The sequence below is a fragment of the Sapajus apella genome, unplaced genomic scaffold (genome assembly GCF_009761245.1).
Source record: "Sapajus apella isolate SASKATOON/1434 unplaced genomic scaffold, GSC_monkey_1.0 scaffold50, whole genome shotgun sequence".
Classification (NCBI taxonomy): domain Eukaryota; kingdom Metazoa; phylum Chordata; class Mammalia; order Primates; family Cebidae; genus Sapajus; species Sapajus apella.
In genome coordinates, this window is record NW_022436990.1 from 10,177,833 (window position 1) to 10,199,891 (window position 22,059).

General features: G+C 36.5%; 1 protein-coding gene and 1 pseudogene across 3 annotated transcripts in view; one reads left to right on the forward strand and one right to left on the reverse strand.

Annotated features, from left to right (window-relative positions):
* Window positions 1-22,059, reverse strand: part of AKAP6 (A-kinase anchoring protein 6) — a 685,039-nt gene that overhangs the window by 75,966 nt on the left and 587,014 nt on the right. The gene's annotated exons all lie outside the window — the stretch shown is intronic.
* LOC116526363 lies at window positions 16,408-17,207 on the forward strand (annotated as a pseudogene).

Sequence of the window (22,059 nt, forward strand, 5' to 3'; positions counted from 1 at the left end):
ACAACCCCTCCTGGACCCAGGCTCCAGGCCAGTCACTGTTGCCTTAGGTTCCAGTCTGCCCTAATATACTACACTGGGCTGACACCCAGATATTCAGGCTGCAGGATTACCCCTGGGAGCCCAGGCTCTAGGCTGGCCCTAGTATAGCTCCAGAAGCCAGGTCCACCTCCATGGCCTCAGGCTCCAGGCCTGTCCCCAAAGACCCAAGCATTGGCCCCTCCCTGTGTTAGGCCAGCCCCACAGACTCAGGCTTAAGGCCCACAGAGTACCAGGTTGACACTAGAGAACCCAGACTACACCCAGCCCCCAGAGACAAGCTTCAGGCCTATCCTAGTAGATTCTAGCTCCAGGCTCATCCCAGCAGACCTAGCTTCAGGCATGATCCTATAGACCCAGGCTCAAGACCAGTCCCTATGAACCCAGCTGCCAAGCCCACCCACCTGCTGACCTAGGTAGCAGACCAGTCGGGCCATGGACTCCACCAGATGCACTCAGAATCTTTAGACCAGTTGACTGGTAAAGAGTTTTCCCTGATGAAGTGAGTCTGTAAAAACTGGAATAGGTAGCTACTTCTTGAAATGTGCAGGCACAAATCCCTAGCCACAAGGATCACAAATAATCAGAGAAATATGACAGCACCAAAGGAACAAAATAAAGTATGAATTAGTGACCCTAAATGTCTTCTTGGCAAATAATTTTAAACAATTGTCTTGGCTGGGTGTTGTGGCTTATGCCTGTAATCCCAGCACTTTGAAAGGATCACTTGAGTCCAGGAGTTTGAGATCAGCTGGGCAACAAGGTGAAATCTTGTCTCTACAAAAAATTCAAAAGTAGTTGGGTATGGTGGTATTCACCTATAGTCCCAGCTACTCAGGAGGCTAAGGTGGGAAGAACCCTTGAGCCCAAGAGGTTGAGGCTACGGTGACCCAAGATCATGCTGCTACACTCCAGTCTGGGGGAAAGCATGAAATCCTGCCTCAAAATAACAATAACAATAATAATAATAATAGTCTTAAAGAAGCTCAGTGGGCTACAAGAAATCACAGACAGACAACTAAACAAAATCTGGTAAGCAACACACAAACAAAACTACAGTTCAACAAAGAGAAACAATAAAAATGAACCAAACAGAAAACCTTTAGCTAAATAACACAATGACCGAACCAAAAATTCCATAAAGAGCTTCAACAGCAGACTCAAGAAGAAGAAGAAGGAAAAAAACAGTGAGCTTGAAAACATCATTCAAGATTACCTAGTAAGTAGAACAAAAAGAAAAAAATAATGAAAATTAGTGAAGAAAGCCTACAGTACTTACTTAGCACCCCCATATGAACCAATGTATGCATATGAGAGTCTCAGAATAAGCAAAGCCAGAGAAGGGGACAGAAAGCTTATTTAAAGAAACAATGAGAGAAATTTTCCAAAATCTGAAGAGGGGCATTAACATTCAGACCCAAGACACTCAAATAACCCAAATCAGTTAAATATAAAGAGATCTTCACCAGGACAAATTATAATCAAATTATCAGAAGTCAAAGACAAAGAGAGAATATTGAAAGCAGCATGAGAAAAGCAACTCATCCCATACAAGGTTAGCTCTAAGACTATCAGCAGATTTTTCAGCAGAAATTTTGCAGGGCAGGAAAGAGTGGGAAGATATATTCAAAGTGCTAAAGGAAAAGAAAGTATTATTGGCAACCAAGAATAACATATTTGGCAATGATGTACTTCAGAAATAAAGGAGAGATAAAGACTTTCCTAGACAAAACAAAAGTTATGTCAGTTCATCACCACTAAGCCTGCCTGACAAGAAATGCTAAAGGGAGATCAAGTTGAAACAAAAGGATGCTAAAAACATGAAAACACACAAAAGTATAAAACTTAGTGTAAAGATAAAGACATAGTCAAATTCAGAATATTCCAATAAGGTGTTGGTGCATAAATCACCTTTAACTCTAGTATAAAAGGTAAAAGTCTCTAAGCATTAAAAATAATTATAGCTAAAGTAGTTTGATAATTAATACATCTTACATTATATATGTAAAATACATGAATTGTGACATCAATAAAATGTGAGGGCAGGAGAAGTCAAAATGTAGTTTTTGTTATGTGGTCAAAGTTAAGTTGTTAACAGTAGTTGCATGCACCATGCAAATGGTAACCAAAAGAGAGCAAGGTGGCTATACTTTATCAGACAAAAACTTTTACAAGAGACAAAGACGATCATTTCATAACGACAAAGGGGTAAATTCATCTAAAGGATATAACAATTATAAATATATATGCACCCAACATAATACTTAAAGCAAATATTAACAGAAATAGAGGGAGAAATAGCAATACAATTATAGTAGGGGATTTTAATATCCTGCTTTCAATAAGGGACAGATTAAAATTCCAATGACATTTTTTATATAAATAGAAAAATAATTCTAAAATTCATGTAGAATAAATTTTAATAAATTCAAAATTTATGTAGAATAAACCACAAAATACCCCATATGGCCAAAATAATATTAAGCAAAAAGAAAAAAGCTGGAGATATCACACTCCCAGATATCAAAACATATCACAAAGGTATAGTATTCTAAACAGCATGGTACTCACATTAAAAACAGACACACGTAGTCCAACTGAACGAAACAGAGAGCTCCAAAATAAATCCACCCATTCATGGTCAATGTACTTTCAACAAAGATAGCAAGAACACACCATGGGAAAAGGACAGTCTCTTCAATAAACTTTTGGGAAAATTGAATATACACATGCAGAAGAATGAAACTGGACCTTTATCTCACACCGAGAATCAACTCAAAATGGATTAAAGACTTGAAAATAAAACATAAAACCAAAATTACTAGAAACTTTCATCCTAGAAAACATAGGGGAAAAGTTTCTTGACATTGGTCTGAACGAGTTTTGGGATATGATCTCAAAAGCACAAGAAACAAAAATAGATTTATAGAATTACATCAAACCAAAAAGCTCTGCACAGAATGGAAACAATCAACAGAATGAAAAGAACCTACAGAATGGAAGAAAACATTTACAAACCATATATCTGATAAGAGGTTAATATCCCAACTAAATAAGGAACTTAAACAATCAGCAAGAAAATAGCCCAAATGGGCAAAGTACCTGAATAGCTATTTCTTAAAAAAAGACAGGTTTATGAAAAATGCTCAAAATCACTAATCATCAGAGGAATACAAATTAAAGCCACAAGGAGGTATCACCTCACACCTGTTAGAATGGCTATTATCAAAAAGACAAAAGATAACAAGTGTTAGCAAAGATGTGGAGAAAAGGGAACACTTGTACACTGTTGTTGGTAATGTATATTAACATGAATATTATGGGGAGGGGACGGGAGGGGAAGGAAAATAAATAAATAAATAAATAAATAAATAAATAAAATAAATATTATGGGAAACAATATGAAGTGTCCTAAAAAAATTAAAAGCAGAACTACCACATGATCCAGCAATACCACTTCTGGATATATATCCTAAGTAAAATTAGTATGTCAAAAAGATGTTTTCACTCCAATTTTCATTGCATTATTCATAATAGTCAAGATATGGAAAAAACCAAAGTGATGAATGGATACAGAAAATGTAGGATAAACACATAGACACACACACACACACACACACACACACACACACACACACACAATGAAATGCTATTCAGTCTTAAAAAAGAAAGAAATCCTGTCATTTGTGATAACATGAATGAACCTGGAAGACATTATATTAAGTGAAATAAGCCAGGTACAGGAAGACAAATACTGCATGATCTCACTTATATGTAAAATTTTAACAAATTGAACTCAGAGATGAGATTACAATGGCAGTTGCCAGAGACCAGGGTAGGGGATGGGCGGATAGGAAGAGATATTAGAATGGCAGTTGCCAGAGACCCGGGTATGGCAGGGAGGGGTGAAGAGATATTAGTCAAAGGGTAACAAAGTTTCAGTTAGAAAGGAAGAAAAATGGTAAGTATATGAGGTGATGGATATGCTAATCAGCTTGATTTAATCATGTTGTAACATATACATATATTAAAACATTACACTGTACACTGTAAATATGTTCAATTCTTATTCATCTATTATATCTTAATAAAGCTGGGAGGTGGGGGGTAGAAATCCAATCTCTTCCCTCTCACTGTAATTGTCTGATATCAAGCCCTTAGGGCATATCACCTAAGTTACAGAATAGCAACCTCCGAATAGGACTTTCTCCTTTCAGCCTGGTTGAAATAATGCTCTGCAAGACCACCCTCCTGCTCTGAAACACTGAGGACATCCCTGGTGAATTAGCAAGGAGTAGGCTACTTGCTCTGCTTGCAGCCACACTTGACATTAGACAGTTCACCCCATGCTTCAGTATCAATAAACAATTTGCTATTCCATATATATGGTCTTTCTCAGCCCTGAATTTTAATAAAATTGAAGAAAATATAAAATTTTCATTTGGTTTTTGTCTTAGACTGAAATATCTGTACAGAGAGCCATCTATATAATATTTCAAAGAGAATCTATTCCAACACCCAGTGTTAGAAAACAAAAACATAAAAATGGACAGAAAAATCAACACACACATCAACAGACACTGTAGTTCCAAAGAGGGTCCAATTTGAAGACTCAGAACAATACTAAAATAAATTAATACCAAAAAAGAGAAAACAATTCATGTCTTGAAAATATGCACAAAGATACTGCATTCATGGCACTGAGGTAAGTGGGCATTTTTTAAGACAGAACAGTTTAAGATCAGTAAAGATTATATAAAAATAAAAATAACTTTTATTGAACTAAAAATTGCAGTGAAAACAATGAACTGCAAAATCAGGCACTGCAGAAACAGAAAACAAGCTTGAGAATTCTACCAGAAGTCTCTAGATGAAGAAATAAAAATAAAAATAGACTTTTTAAAGTGAAGGCAAGATCTAGGAGATTCATTATGCACAGAACAGGACTTCCAAAAGGGGGAACTAAACATATGGGAAATTGCAATAATCAAATAGTGGGTAAAACTTTCCTGATATAAAGTGGGATTTTCAAAATCAATTAGGACTCACTATGTTCCCAGAAAAAAAAAATGAAAAGAAATAAATACCCAGTCCTATATAAATAAATGAAATTAAAACAAAAGCTACAACTTACACATAAAAGAAAGCATATCTTCTCTTTTATGACTATGAATTCCAAAAGAATCATTAGCATTTTTGATGACAAAAGATTACATTGCCTTTAAAAAATTTTATATTCAGCCAAGCTATTGTTCATTATGCGAGGTGAAAGTAAAATACATTTTCTGACACACAAGGGTTTGGAGAAAATACTAGAAATGGACTTTTCCTGTGAAAATTATTAGGAGATGACCCAATAGCCAGTACTAAAAATACATTTTTAATGGAAAGTTGTGATATGAAAAAACCTGAAGTTCAGCAATGAAAACAGTATAAAGAATTAACTCTGAATTACTTTTATTTTTATTTATTTAAAAAAATTATTTAGTGATCCAGTCCTGCTCTCTTGCCCAGGCTAGAGTGCACGATTATATCTCACTGTACCCTGAACTCCTGGGCTGAAGCAATCTTCCCACCTCAGCCTCCTAAGTATCTAGGACTATAAGTACCCACCACCACACTCAGATAATTGAAAACAATTTATTTTTTTGCAGAAACGGATCTGGGTATTGCTATGTTTCCCAGGCTGGTTTCAAACTCCTGACATCAAGTGGTCCTCCTGTTTTGGTCTCTGAAAGTGCTATGATTACAGGAATTAGCCATCAAGCTAGGCCTGAATTACTTTTAATATAACACAAATGTCAAAAGAAATTCTTGAAGGTATGAAAAAGGATAGCATTATATTAGTAAAATAATAATACCTAAAAATTAAACCTAAGATTATACAATATCAATTAAAATGGAGAAATAGGGTAGAGAACACAGAAAAAACCAAGCTCATTTTTAAATTTTAAAAGTGGCATCTGATTTACTCTTGATACTGTAAATAAAGAAAATATGAAATTTTAAAAAATCCTTCCAATTCACTACAGTGAAAATAAAGAAAACAACATTCCACGTAGCAAAATATTTAAACTAGCCCATAATATAAGCTTCATGGTATTGCTCAAACCTAGCCAAGTGTCTGCCACATAGTAGGTGTTTAATAAATATTTACTAAATGAATAAATAAAAGAATGTGATAAGATGAAAAAAGATCAGTAATCTTAATCAAGGAAATAAATATGAATGGGGTTAACATTCTTATTAGAAGATACAGGCTGTCAGATTTGGTTAGAATGCAATTTGTAAGAAACTTTCCTAAAATAATACAATATGAAAAATTGATAACAAAATGATAGGCAAGGATATACCAAGCCTCTATATATATTGTGAAGGACTTCAAGTTATCTAAGATATGAGAAAGGAAGAGGCTAGGCCTATGATTGTAGGGTTTCTCATTAGCTCTTCCAGAGTCAAATCCTCCATCTCTTCAACTTGGTCATTAATTTTAACCAAGAGTTTTCTGTCTTCCGTGTCTTATAGGTCTGTACATTTGATTGCCATCACTGCACTAGCATTTTATTTGTGTATTTCTTTTCACATTAAAAATGACTCAATCAAACACGTCTGTTAATTTATAAGCCAATAAAAATACATTCATGTTATCAGTACAACTTTTCAGACTGAAATTCATAACTTGGAAGACTTTTTCCTTTCCCATTTTAGGCCAGTGTCTGTATTCAATATTGCAAAGTTAGAAAGGAAATGGGTGCAAAGAGAAAGCTTGCTACTGTGGTCCTAAAGGCAGTAACATTGCAATTTTGGTTCAAAAGATGCTTCTTTCCTTTTGAAGCATCATTTTCAATGACGGAAATATAAATCCTGGTATACAGAATTGGCTATTGGCTGATCTACCTAAAATTTGTGCCAAGCTGAAAGTGTTTAAAGAAATTAAACATCTATAATTGAATACATTTACCAATGGAAAAAGATAGTTCTTACAGTATCACAGAAGGTTAGAGTTGAAGGGAATCTTTTCAATCATAAAAACCTAAATTTATAAATACCCTAGGCAAAGAAAAATTACTTACAGGAGATTACACAGCTGAAAGTCCAAGGTCATAATGTTGCCAACTAACAGAAACTAGTGATGATACTCAATAAATACTATTAATTGGAAGAATAATGTTGTAGTAAAAGTTACAGAAAATGACCAGCAAATCAATATGGATATTAAAATATAAAATTTGTTTCTCTCCTTAAATGAAGGTCTAATTGTGTGTGTATCTGTGTGTGTGTGCGCTCATGCGTGCAAACATAAAGCAATAATTTTGGAGAAATCAAAGGTAAAAGGAGGGTTTACAAAAGAAGGTCAGCGAGACAGAAGTTGGGGTAGAAAATGGACTGGAAATAACTGGTTTGCCACCTTGCTCAAAAGCAGAAAAGTAGCCCAAATGTAGAGACCCGCCCTTCATAATCTGGGACTTGGTTTTTAGGACCCCAAAAGAGCTCTTCCTTCTCACATCAAAGGGCAAACTTGGGAGGTATACTGACTACCTCCTTTTTTCCAAGTCTTGGAAGGGAAAATAGTTCTCTTATGGTTTTACCTAGATGGTAAGTAGGCCAATGATCCAATTAATAGATAATTCAGTTCTTAGAAATCATACAACTCATCAAAGTAAGGGAAACCCCAAGGAATTTGCTTTATCTATTTACTATAACCCTGTTTTATTAAATATAAATGCTTTTTTGAAAGTACAGTGTCACGTTTTAGCAATTATAATGCTGACTGCTAAAATACATTGAGCTCTTAGTAGGCAGGCCCTATTTTAGCAGTCTTCATTTATATATTATCTCATTTAACACTTGCAACCACTTCTGAAGGTAAGTAATATCATTTTCCCCATTTGTAACACCTGGAGCTTTCAGGAAGATCATCCATCAGAAAGTGGTAGATCCAGGACAAACACAAGAAAATTGAATCCACACTTAAGGATCTAAACTATGACGGATCAGATTCACTGTTCCCATCCTATGTTTACTCAAGTGAAGAAAATATTGTGTGCTTCCAGTTTTTTCCTTATTTGTATTTAATAACAAAGACAGTTACATTTAAGTAATTTAAGAGATCAATTAAGAGTAGAAACATTCATTCTCTGGTTTCAGAGAATGCTGTTCTGTCTGATTTTCAAGACAGTAAGTAAAGATGGGTGAGATATCTCCTTCCTCTTTCTAGGTTAGCATGACAGCCCTTGACTTCCATGAACCTGGTCTATCTGATAGCAGCAGTACAAACATCACATATAAAATGTGTACACAGCTGTATCTCTGCCTTCTCAAATCAAGGGCAGAACTTCATAGGAATCATTCAGCATCTTCTAGCAAAATACGTAATCAGAAAAAATTGGGCTGCTATTCCACTTTCTTTTACTTTAGAAAACTGCACTGGGACTGCCTATAAAAATTTCCTGTGGGTCTTCCCTCTACCTTCAGACAGTAGTGTGAATAATATTTATTTATAATAAATCTATCTTTGAATTTCAACCTTAACCCAGACAATTTTTCTTATAAGGCAGTTCTGAACTATATTCAATTATTTAAAGTTATTTCCAAAGAAGTGTTAGGTGATGTGTTTTTAATATGTGGTGGGGAAAAAAATCTGATAAAAGGCTGTTGATGGTTATATGCAGTTTTCTTTTGATGGACATACATGGTTAATATAATAGTTTTTTTAAAAAAATGTATCTATGACATGTAGAAAGGATTAAGTCCTGTTTGATGTACGCTGATTTTGAAAATGTTTTGTATGCTTTTGTTATGGTTAGACTGAGTTACTGTAATTCTTTCTTTGCAACTTTGCCAACGACATCATTACAAAGTTTGTAATGGCTCCAGGATAGAGCACCAGAGATGATCCAGGCACCTGAGGAATCATGGCTACTTTTCTTATACATCAAAACTGCTAAAACATTCTATCCTGTCTTTCAACTTCATCTTCTTTAAATGTGGTTCTGGGGTCAGAGAAAATGGAATTACTTATGATACCATTTAAGATTGGTTATAGTGGATATGAGAAATTCCCCCTAAATTCCTTGATGAAATTTGTCTTATTTTTATTTCTAAAAATTATGCACTTAGTTTTAAGGAAACATTTCTTAAAGCATATGAACTATTTAGCTCTTTTCTTTATTCTGTAAAAGTACATTAGTGATATTTCTTTTCAGAGTAATTACTTGGTAATGCTGCATATTTCATTGTTAACTTGAAATCCTTTTTTAGGCCCTATTCTATAAATTTTAATTTCCAAGATTTCAAACATTGACTCACTGACTTCTTCCAACTGGCTGTCAAGTATTCAGAATAGAATAAGGAACAATAGAGTAAACTATGTGTTTTTCTCTTTTAAGAAATAGATATTTGACCTAGGGACTTTTGAGTCTACAAAGTGGCAGATTCTGAAACAGTTTCTAGGTGTGGCTAATGGCTCTATCACTTACTTACTAACTTTATGACCTTGAGTAAGATACTTCAGTTTTCCCCACCTCGGTTTTCTCATCCATAATAGTGGATGGGGCAGAGCAAGATGGCAGAATAGAAGGCTCCCTAATTGTTTCCCTTGCACCCCTTGACAAGTACACCAATTTAACAAGATCCACTCTGACTGTCCTGCATCTTAGATACCAGCTTAACCACAGCAGAACAGGGCACCAGTCACAATTTTTGTTGCTGTTGTTGTTGAGGCGGAGTCTCGCTCTGTTGCCAGGCTGGAATGTAGTGGCATGATCTCGGCTCACTGCCATCTCTGGGATCTTGGCTCACTGCAATCTTCGCCTCCCAGGTTCAAGTGATTCCCCTGCCTCAGCCTCCCAAGTAGCTGGGACTAGAGGCATGCACCACCACACCTGGCTAATTTTTTGTATTTTAGTAGAGATAGGGTTTCTCCATGTTTTCCAAGATGGTCTGGATCTCCTGACCTCATGATCCTCCCACCTTGGCCTCCCAAAGTGCTAGGATTATAGGTATAAGCCATTGTGCCTGGCCACCACCAGTAAAAATTTTAAGGCCCCATTTCAGGCCCTAGTCCTGGATGACATCTCTAGACATACCCTAGGCCAGTACCTTGCAAGGAAGATCCCAGTCCTGAAAGCATTAATCACCTGCTAACTGAAGACCCCTTGAGCCCTGAAAAACCAGCAGTGATACCAGAGAAGTAGAGGGCGTTGGATGAGCCTCTGATATTTGCTGGCTTCAGTTGAGACTTAAAAGATTCCCAGGTGTGGTGGCTACAGGGCAAAACTTCTGCTTGAGGAAAGCAGAGGGAAAAGTAAAGGGAACTTAGTCTTGCATCTTAGATACCAGCTTGGCTACAGAGGGGTAGAGCACCAAGTGGGCCCTTGGGGTCCCTGATTCTAGGACTTGACTCTTAGATGGCATTTCTGGACTTGCTCTGGGCAAGAGAGGAGCCCACTTTCCTGAAAGGTGAGTCCCAGGCCAGGCAGCAGGCACCACAAGCTGATTTAAGAATGCTTGAATCTTAAGGGAATATGAGTGGTAGTCTGGCAGTACTCCTCATGGTCTATAGCAGTGGCCATGGGGTGAGGCTCCTCTACTTTTGGAAAGGGGATGGCATGGTGGGAAGGACTGCATCTTGTGATTTCAGTGCCAGTGCAGCCACAGTAAAACAGAACACCTGGTAGACTTCTAAGGCTTTCGGCTTAGGTCCCTGACTCCTGGAAGGCACCTCTTGGGCCCAACTGGGGCCTGGGAGAAATTGCCACCCTGAAGGGAAAGACACAGGTAAAGCTGGCTTTGCCACCTGTTGATTGTACAGCCCCAAGGCCAACTGCAAATATAGGCAGTAGCCAGGGAGTGTTTGCAGCAGGCCTTGGGTTAGACACAGTGCTGTGCTGGCTTCAGGTTTGAACCAGCACAGTCACAGTGATGGTGGCCACAGGGTTGCTTGTGTCACTCAACCCCCAGCTTTAGGTGGCTCATAGCAAAGAGAGAGAGAGAGAGAAAGAGAGAGAGAGAGTGGGAGAGAGAGAAACATTATATTTGTTTGGCAGAAAATAAGGGAAAAGAACAAGCGTCTCTGCCTGGTAATCCAGAGAATTCTCCTAGATGTTGTCCAAAACCATCAAGGCAGTACCTCTATAAGTCTGCAAGAATTACAGCATAACTGAGCATTACTGGGTTTGGGGTGCCCCCTAAAGAGGATACAGCATAGATCACAGCACCCTAGTACTTTCAAACATCTGGAAAGCCTTCCTTAGAAGAACAGGTACAAACAAGCCCAGACAGTAAAAATTACAATAAATACCTAACTCTTCAATGCCCAGACACTGAAAAACATCTACTAGAATCAACACCATCCAGGAAAACATGACCTCATCAAATGAACTAAATAAGGCACAAGAGCCCAGTCCAGGAGAAACAGAGATATGTGACATTTCAGATAAAGAATTCAAAATAGTTGTGTTGCAGAAACTCAAAGAATTCAAGATAATGCAGAGAAGGAATTCAGAATTCTACCAGATAACTTTAATGAAAATATTAAAATGATTAAAAAGAATCAAGCAGAAATTCTGGAACTGAAAAAAAATGCCACTGGCATACTGAAGAATGCATCAGTCTTTTAATAGCAGAATATATCAAACAGAATTAGTGAGCTTGAAGACAGACTATTTGAAAACATAGTCAGAGGAGACAAAAGAAAAAAGAATAAAAACTATAAAGTATGCCTATAGGATCTAGAAAATAGCCTCAAAAGGGCAAATCTAAGAGTTATTGGCCTTAAAAAGGAGGTAAAGAGATAGAAAGTTCATTCAAAGGAATGAATGAATAATAACAGAGATATTGTTAAACCTCCAAAAGGATATCAATATCCAAGAAGGTTATATAATACCAAGCATATTTAACCCAAAGAAGGCTACTTCAAGGCATTTAATAATCTCCCAAAGGTCAAGGATAAAGAAAGGATCTTAAAAGTGGTAAGAGAAAAGATGCAAATAACACAAAATGGAGCTCCAATATGTCTGGCAGCAGACTTTTCAGTGGAAACCTTATAGGCCAGGAGAGAGTGACATGACATATTTAAAGTGATGAATGAACATTTTATCCTAGAATAGTATATCTGGCAAAAATATCTTTCAAACATAAGGTAGAAATAGAGACTTTCCAAAACAAACAAAAGTTGAGGGATTTCATCAACACCAGAACTGTCCTACAAGACATTCTAAGGGGAATACTTCAATTAGAAAGAAAAGGACATTAGTGAGCAATAAATAATCACCTGAAGTTATAAAACTCAACTAGTAACTGTAATTACACAGAAAAACAGAATATTTCAACAATGCAACTGTGAAACTACTCTTATTCTAATAGAAAGACTAAATGATAAACCAATAAAAAATAACAACTACAATAACTTTTCAAGACACAGACAGGACAATAAAATATAAATAGAAACAAAAAAAGCTAATAAGTGGGGGGATAAAGGTAAGGTGTAGAGTTTTTATTAGTTTTCTTTTTGCTTGTTTATTCAAACAGTGTTGTTCTTATCAGCTTAAAAGAACGGATCATAAGATAGTATTTCCAAGCCTCATGGTAACCTCAAACCAAAAAACATACAATGGATACACAAACAATGAAACACAAGGAAGTGAATCATATCACCAGAGAAAAACATCTTTACTAAAAGAGAACAGGAAGTAAAGAAAGGAGAAAGAGAAGACCACAAAACAATGAAGAAACAAATAACAAAATGGTAGGGGTGAGTCCTAACTTATTGATAATAATGCTGAACTTAATAGACTAAACTCTCCAATCAAAAGACACTGAGTGGCTGAATGAATGAAAAAACAAGACTCATTGATCTGTTGCCTACAAGAAATACACTTCAACTATAAAGACACACATAGACTGAAAGTATGATGGAAAAAGATATTCCATGCCAACGGAAACTTAAAAAGACAAGGAGTAGCTATATGTATATCAGACAAAATAGATTTCAAGACTAAAACTATAAGAAGAGACCAAGAAGGTCTCTATATAATGATAAAGGGTCGAATCCAACAGGAGGATATAATTTAAAAGATGTATGTACTCAATATAGAGTACCCAGATCAACAAAGCAAGTATTACTAAAGCTAAAGAGAGACATAGGCCCCAATACAGTAATAGTTGGAGACTTCAACACCTCCACTTTCAGCATTGAACATAAAATCTTGTAGACATAAAATCAAGAAAAAAAACAGTGGATTTAGCCTGAACTATAGACCAAAGGGATCTAACAGATATTCTCAGAACATTTCATTCAAGAGCTGCAAAATACACATTCTTTTCCTCAGCACATGGATCATTCTCAAGGATAGACCATATGTTATATCACAAAATGAGTCTTAAAACATTTTAAAAAATGGAAATAATATCAAGCATCTTCTCTGACCATAATGGAATAAAACTAGAAATCAATAACAAGAATTTTGGAAACAATACAAACACATGGAAATTAAACAAGATGCTCCTGAATTACCAGTAAGTCAATAAAGAAATTAAGAAGAAAATTGAAAAGTTTCTTGAAACAAATGATAATGGAAATACAACATACCAAAACCTATGGGATACAGTAAAAGCAATACTAAGAGGGAAGTTTATAGCTCTAAGTGCCTACATCAAAAAAGAAGAAAAACTTCAAATAAACAATCTAACAAAGCATCTTAAAGAACTAGAAAATCATAAGCAAACCAAACCAAAAATTAGTAGAAGAAATAATAAAAATCAGAGCAGAAATGAAAGAAATTGAAATGTAGGAAAAAAAATACAAAAGGTCAATGAAATAAAAAGTCTAAAATTGAAAAACCTTTAGGCAGACTAACAGAAAAAGAGAGAAGATACAAATAAATGCAATCAGAAATGAAAAAGGAAACATTACAAGTTATACTTCAGAAATTCAAAGGATCGTTAGTGGCTACTATGAGCAACTACATGCCAATAAATTGGAGAACTTAGAAGAAATGAACAAATTCCTAGACACATACAACCTACCTACCAAGACTGAACCAGGAAGAAATCTAAAACCTGAACAGACCAATAACAAGTAATGAGATTGAAGCCATAATAAAAAGTCCCCCAGTAAGGAAAAGCCAGGGATCCGATGGCTTCATCACTGACTGCTACCAAGCATTTAAAGAAAAACTGATACCAATCCTACTCAAACTATTCAAAAAAATAGAGGAGAAAGGAATACTTCCAAACTCATTCTATAAGACCAGTATTATCCTGATACTGAAACCAGACAGAGACACATTAAAAAAAAATTCCTACAGGCTAATATCTCTGATAAATATTGATGCAAAAACCTCAACAAAATACTAGCAAACCAAACTCAGCAATACATTAGAAAGATCATTCATTATGACTAAGGGGGGATTTTTCTGAGAGATGCAAAGATGGCTCAACATATGCAAATCAATCAGTGTGTTCCATCATATCAACAGAATGAAAGATAAAAAATATACGATCATTTAAATTGATGCTCAAAAAGCACTGAATAAAATTCAACATCCCTTCATGGTAAAAACCCTACAAAAACTGGGGATAGAAAGAACATAGCTCAACAAAATAAAAGCTATATATTACTGAGCCACAGGAAGTATCACATTGAATGGGAGAAAACTGAAAGCCTTTCCTTAAGATTTAGAACATGACAAGAATGTCCACTTTCATTGCAGGCCAACATAGTTCTGCAAGTCCTAGCTAAAATGATCAGAAAAGAGAACAAAATCAAAGGCATCCAAATTAGAAAAGTAGAAGTCAAATTATCCTTATTTGCAGATAATATTATCTTATATTTGAAAACCTAGACTCCTAAAAAACCTATTAGAATTGATAAATTCAGTAAAGTTGCAGGACACAAAATCAACATATCAAAATCAGTAGCATTTCTATATGGAGCAGTGAACAATCTGAAAAAGAGAGTAATAAAAGTAATACCATTTATAATAGCCTCAAAGAAAATTAATTACCAGGAATTAACCAAAGAGCTGAAAAATCTCTATAATTAAAATAATAAAGCATTGATGAAAGAAATTAAAGAGAACACCAAAAAAAAAAAAAAAAGATACTCCATTTTCATGGATTGGAAGAATCAATATTGTTAAAATGTCCATACTACCCAATCTACAGATTCAATACAATCTCTATCAAAATACCAATGACATTCTTCACAGAAATGGAAAAAAAAATTCTAAAATTTATATGGAACCACAAAAGACCCAGAAAAGGTAAAGCTATCCTGAACAAAAAGAATAAAACTGTATACCTAACTTCAAATTATACTACAGGATTAGTAATTAATCAAAACAGCATGGTACTGGTCTAAAAATAGACACATAGACCAATGGAACAGAATAGAGAACCCCAAAACGAATTCACACACCTAGAGTGAGCCCGTTTTCACAAAGTTGACAAGAACATACACTGGGAAAAGACAATCTTTTCAATAAATGGTGCTGGGAAAACTGGATCTCCATATGCAGAAGAATGAAACTAGATCCCTTCCTCTCACCATATACAAAAAACAAATCAAAATGGCTAAAAGACTTAAATCTACGTAAGACCTCAAACTATGAAACTAATATAAGAAAATACTAGGGAAATCTCTAGGGCATTGATCTGGGCAAATATTTCTTGAGTTATACCTCACAAGCACAAGCAACTTCAGCAAAAATGGACAAATGAGATCACATCAAAATAAAAAGCTACTGCACAACAAAGGAAACAATCAGCAAGGTGAAGACACAACCCACAGAAAGGGAGAAAATATTTGCAAACCATCCGATAAGGGATTAACAACCAGAATATATAAGGAACTCATATAACTTTATAGGAAAAAAAAATCTAGTAATATGATCAAAAAATAGGCAAAAGGTTTGAAGAGTCATTTCTTAAAAAAAGACATACACATGGCAAATAAGCATATGAAAAGGGACTTAACACCACTGATCATCAGAGAAATGAAAATTAAAACTACAACGAGATACCATTTCATCCCAGTTAAAATGGCTTTTATCCAAAAGACAGGCAATGACAAATGTTGGTGAGGATGTGGAGAAAAGGAAACTCTTGTTCACTGTTGGTGGGAATGTAAATTAGGACAACCTATGGGGAACAGTTTGGAGTTTCCTTAAAAAACTAAAAATAGCGCTACCATATGATCCAACAATCCCACTGCTAGGTATCTACTCAAAGGAAATGAGTATATTGAAGAAATTTCTGCTCTCCCATATTTGTTGCAGCACTATTCACAATAGTCAAGATTTGGAACAACCCAATTATCCACCAACAGATGAATGGATATAGAAGATGCGGTATAGGTGAGAGGAGGCTGCAAAGCTGAGCAGAGGAGGCAGGAGCCCGAGCGCGAGCAGTAGCTGGGTGGGCACCACGGCTGGGATCACCACCATTGAGGCAGTGAAGCGCAAGATCCAGGTGCTGCAGCAGCAGACAGATGATGCAGAGGAGTGAGCTGAGCGCCTCCAGTCAGAAGTTGAGGGAGAAAGGCAGGTCCGGGAACAGGCTGAGACTGAGGTGGCCTCCTTGAACCGTAGAATCCAGCTGGTTGAAGAGGGGCTGGATTGTGCTTAGGAGCGCCTGGCCACTGCCCTGCAAAAGCTGGAAGAAGCGGAAAAAGCTGCTGAGAAGAGTGAGAAAGGTATGAAGGTTATCGAAAACCAGGACTTAAAAGATGAAGAAAAGATGGAACTCCAGGAAATCCAACTCAAAGAAGCTAAGCACATTGCAGAAGAGGCAGCAGATCAGAAGTATGAAGAGGTGGCTTGGAAGTTGGTGATGACTGAAGGAGACTTGGAACATACAGAGGAACAAGCTGAGCTGGCAGAGCCCCGATGCCAAGAGATGAGCAGATCAGACTGATGGACCATAACCTGAAGTGGCTCAGTGCTCCTGAAGAAAAGTACTCTCAAAAAGAAGACAAATATGAGGAAGAGATCAAGATTCTTACTGATAAACTCAAGGAGGCAGAAACCCGTGCTGAGTTTGTTGAGAGATTGGTAGCCAAGCTGGAAAAGATGATGACCTGGAAGATAAAACTGAAATGCACCAAAGAGGAGCACCTCTGTACACAAAGGATGCTGGACCAGACTCTGATTGATCTGAATGAGATGTAGAATGCTCCAGTCCCACCCTGCTGCTGCTTCTCCCTCTGACCCTGACTTCACCTGAGGCCAGCCTGCGTGAGGCTGACCTTCAACTGAGGGTTGATCTTTAACTGGAAGGCCGCATTCTCCTTTTGCCACCCCTCTCCCTGGATCTTTTTCACCAAACTGTCTCTGCCTCTTCCTGGAGATTCCAGCTGGGTTAGAGGTTGGGCACCCTTGGAAACAACATTTAAGGGAATGTGAGCACAATGCATAATGTCTTTTAAAAGCATGTTGTGATGCACACATTTTGTAATGTCCTTTTTTGTTGTTTTGTAGCAACCATTTGTAAAACATTCCAAATAATTCTACAGCCTTGAAGCAGCAATCTAATGCCTTTCTCACTTTTGGAAGGTGACTTTTCAGCTTAATGCATATTACCCTCTCCATAGAGGAGAGGAAAAGGTACAGGCCTGTCTAACTGAGAGCCAAACAGAGCTCAGGGAAAGACTCTACTATGGGAAACCTCATTGCTCTGTACAAAAGCACCAGCTAAACCAGAAAGGTGATTCCAGGAAGAGTTAGCCAAACAACAACAAAACCCCAAAAAATGTGGTGTTCAAGTTTTCAGCTTTAAGATATCTTTGGACAACATTTCTATTTTTTTTTTTCATTAGAAGTGACAGAATTAAGATGGTAAGTCCTCTGAGACCAAATTTTTGTCCCATCTTTAACCCCTCCCAACTGCTTACAGAATGGATCATGTGCCCCTTATGTTGAGGTGACCACTTAATTGCTTTCCTGCCTCTTTGAAAGAAAGATTATGTTTTTGCCACTGATTTAGCCATATGAAACTCATCTCTTCACATTTTTCTGGGTTTGAAGCTGCTGTCTTTAACCATCTCATTGTGCTTTGTGGCAGTCAGTGCTGGAGAAATCCTGAATAGCTTATGTACGAAACTTTTTAAATTTTTTATTATTTTGAAACTTTGCTTCTTTGGGTTTGTGGCACCCCGGCCACCCCATCTGGCTGTGACAGCCTCTGCAGTCTGTGGGCTGGCAGTTTGCTGATCTTTTAAAGTTTCCTTACTCATTCCTCATTTTCTGGTAAGGTTTCTAGGAGGTCTGTTAGGTGTACATCCTACAGCTTATTGGCATAAAATGTACTCTCCTTTTATGTGGTCCCTTAAGGCTGATTGGGAGAAAGAGAAATCAATAGTGAAACTGTTTTGATACTGAATATTGACAAGTGTCTTTTTGAAATAAAAAACCAGTCCCTCCAAAAAAAAAAAAAAAAGAAAGAAAGAAAAGAAAATGTAGTGTGTATATATATATATATATATATATATATATATATATATATAATGCAATACTATTCAGCCATAAAGAATAATGAGATCCTGTCATTTACAACAATATGAATGGAACCAGAGATCATTTTGTTATGTGAAATAAGCCAGGCACAGAAAGACAAACATTGCATGTTCTCATTTGCTGGCTCTAAAAATTAAGACAATTGAACTCATGGACATAAAGAGTAGGGGGTATGGTTACCAGAGGCTGGGAAGGCTAGTAGGAGCAAGCAGGATGGTGAATGGTTACAAAAAAAATAGAATGAATACTATTCAATACTTATTCGAGTCTTAGTATTTGATAGCACAACCGGGGAACTATAGTAAACGATAACTCAATAAGTAAAAAGGTATAATTGGATTCTTTATAACATAAAGAATACAAACTTGAGGGGATGGATACTCCATTTTCCATGATGTGATTAGTACTCATTGCATATCTGTAACAAAACATCTCATGTGCTCCATAAATATATATGCCTACTATGTACCCACAAATTTTAAAAATTTAAAAAATAAAAATAAAAAATAGGGGATTATACTATAATATGTCTCAGGATGGTGATGAGGAATAAGTAAATAAATGCAGATAAAACATTTAGAAAGTGTGTATCATACATATTATTTGTGGTTGTTACAATTATTAAAATAACTTTTTGTCTCCTACTGCAATTGTAGCATGGTCTCCTTTCTTTAAAGAAGACACAGACTGTATCCATTCCCATGCTTATAGTAATTTTTGTAATCTAGAGAAGGGTCAGGAAACTATGGCCTCTAGGTCAAATCAAGCCCACTTTTTTTTTATTATCTGGCTTTTACAGAAAATGTTTGTTAACCCCTGATTTAGTGTAAAACAAAGTTTCAAAGTTTATTTGAAAAGTCAGTGAAAGACAATGGTTTCTCCTTTGTCTCTGTTGCTTGTTGCTATGGGGATTCAAACAAGTCACATTACCTTCCCACAACTCAAGTTCTTCATTCATAAAAATAAATACCCACACATATAAGAAGGTAATCATAATTTTCTTACTTATATAATTAGTGTATATTTCAATTATAACAATATGCATAAAAGTGCTTGGCCCAATTTAAATAACTAAAGCAAATTTGGGGCATTAATCATCAACAAGATTATTAAATCTAATCCACTCATTCACCTTCTTGATGACAAATCTTGTAACAGGTCTAAACTTGCTCGGCCTCAGCTGATTTTGGGACCAGGCCAGTGCTGTGGCCTTCTTTAGCTGAAATGAATAATATCTTCCCATTTTGAGTCTTAAGAATAATGAATTAGGTTATGGGATACAAGGAACATATGATTAAGTAATTATTTTATTTTCTCTCTGAAGGGTCATCATTAAAAAGTAGTGCTTTCCAGCCAATGGCATTGAAGCTGCACACACACGGCTCGAAGGGGCCCTTTGCCAGTTGGCCTCATTGAATCCCTGACATGCTCTCCTGCATTTTGTTGTTAGAGTGTGTTCGTTCCTTGATAATTCTGCATTACTGTCCTAGGTTCACAGCTTCATGTTTCTTCCCTCTTGCTGGCTTTGGACTTTTTCTTTGTTGAATAGAATTTTCTCCTCTGTCTAATCCCACATTTCTCAGACTTACTGCTTAAAGCAAAGGAAAATGTTCCACAATTGGTATGTTCTTTTTTCTGGAAACTGAAGATCCTGATCCCTTGTCTCATCCCAAACCAAGCTATTAGAAAGAAACGCAGTTCTGTCTACAAAGCAATGGGTTTTCCTTTTGATATGCAGCACGCTCCCTTTCATTCTCCTGGAGAGTACATTGTAGTCTATCTATCATTACTCTTAGTGTCATATAAAGAAATTCAGTTCTGTTAAAAGCCTGAGGATTTATAGAATAAGGACTCATAAAGCTAAACCCTGAGGATTAGCCCTGTCCGATTCTCTGTAACCAGTCATGACAGGAGACCTTTAGGAACCCATAAGAGACAGAGCATGGCAGAGGGTTTCTCACATGTAAAAAGGTTCTTCAGTCATTCTCTTGTCTGAGCTGTTTTATCACTTAGAAAAGCTGAATGTACCTGTTCCCCGGGTTTGTAGGAAGTAAAAACTTCTTACTCCACACATGCTTAATACCAATTATAATTTTGACAGGTTACAAACATTATATTATGTTATTATTATATTACAAACATTTGCTTCCATTCTTCCAGTTAATGTGGCAATACACAGAAAACTGGATTAATCACACACTAAACACTAAGAGTAAACAGCTCAGAATTATTTAAAATCCTGCCTTGGAAAGAGATGTATAACAACAGTCAAGAATAAAATTTTCTTTAAAAACAATAAAAAAGTACCGTTATGCTAGATCCGCTTATCTTATCTGCTCAAACTCCTTCAGGTCAACTTTAGAAAGCAACTAGTTTCAAGTCATAAAGAAAAATTATCAGGCCCCCATAATCTCAAAAAGTTGGAAAAGTTTCATTAAAAGATCTGAAGACTCTATTTTCCTGCAGTAGAGGTTAGGATAGGTCAAGTAGAGCTATAACAGCAATTCATCTGGGTATTAGATTTTAGACCATAAACCCATTTGCCTTGGCAAGATACTTTAACTTCTAGTTTGATCTTGTCAATTAAGTGGCAAAAGAGGACATTTTCAACGAAAGCTAATTTATAGGTGTGCAATGAAGATAGTTTATTGGGAAGTATTGTGGTCTTGTCTTTGAGGGTGCCTCCTCTTGGGTTATGGAGGTGAGCCAGATAACTCTACCTGTTTGGCAGAGGGAGGGTGAATCACATGTGACTAAATTTTCTAATAGATTACTGGATGATTGCAGACAGGGTAGGATGAATAAAACCTGGTCCTACAATGCTTAGAGAAGAAATGGTTGCCTGGTTCCAAAAAGTTCTTTCCTTCTTGGTTTACCTTTTTCTACTCCTTTAGATTTCTCACGCTGAAGATTTATGGCCACCAAATTCAAATTCTGCAGCCCCAAAGCCTCCGGCTGATACTAGCCAGAACCCAAATAATGAAGGCATTTATGGAAAGATTCAGCACTATGGGCTAGGTTGAACAATAAGAGAAAACATTCTAATGTTAAATCACTTTTAAATAGATATTGTGTAAACAATAGAAACAAACCTGGGAAAATGCCTCTCCATGGACATACAGTGAATATGAACATGATTGTGTTGCTGAGGTTGGTATATTCTACAATGGAATATACCTGTAATGTACGGACCTCTTTTACTTTATTTCTTCCCTCCATAAATAGTTGACTCTCTCATATGTAAAAATTATGTTTCCTTTTGTTAGCAGTAATGACCTTCAATTAGATCATGTGTTTTTATCATATCAATTTGTGGAAGTATTTTTTTTTTTTTTTTTTTTTTTTTTTTGAGAGGGGGTTCGCTCTTGTTACCCAGGCCGGAGTGCAATGGCGCGATCTCGGCTCACCGCAACCTCCGCCTCCTGGGTTCAGGCAATTCTCCTGCCTCAGCCTCCTGAGTAGCTGGGATTACAGGCACGTGCCACCATGCCCAGCTAATTTTTTGTAG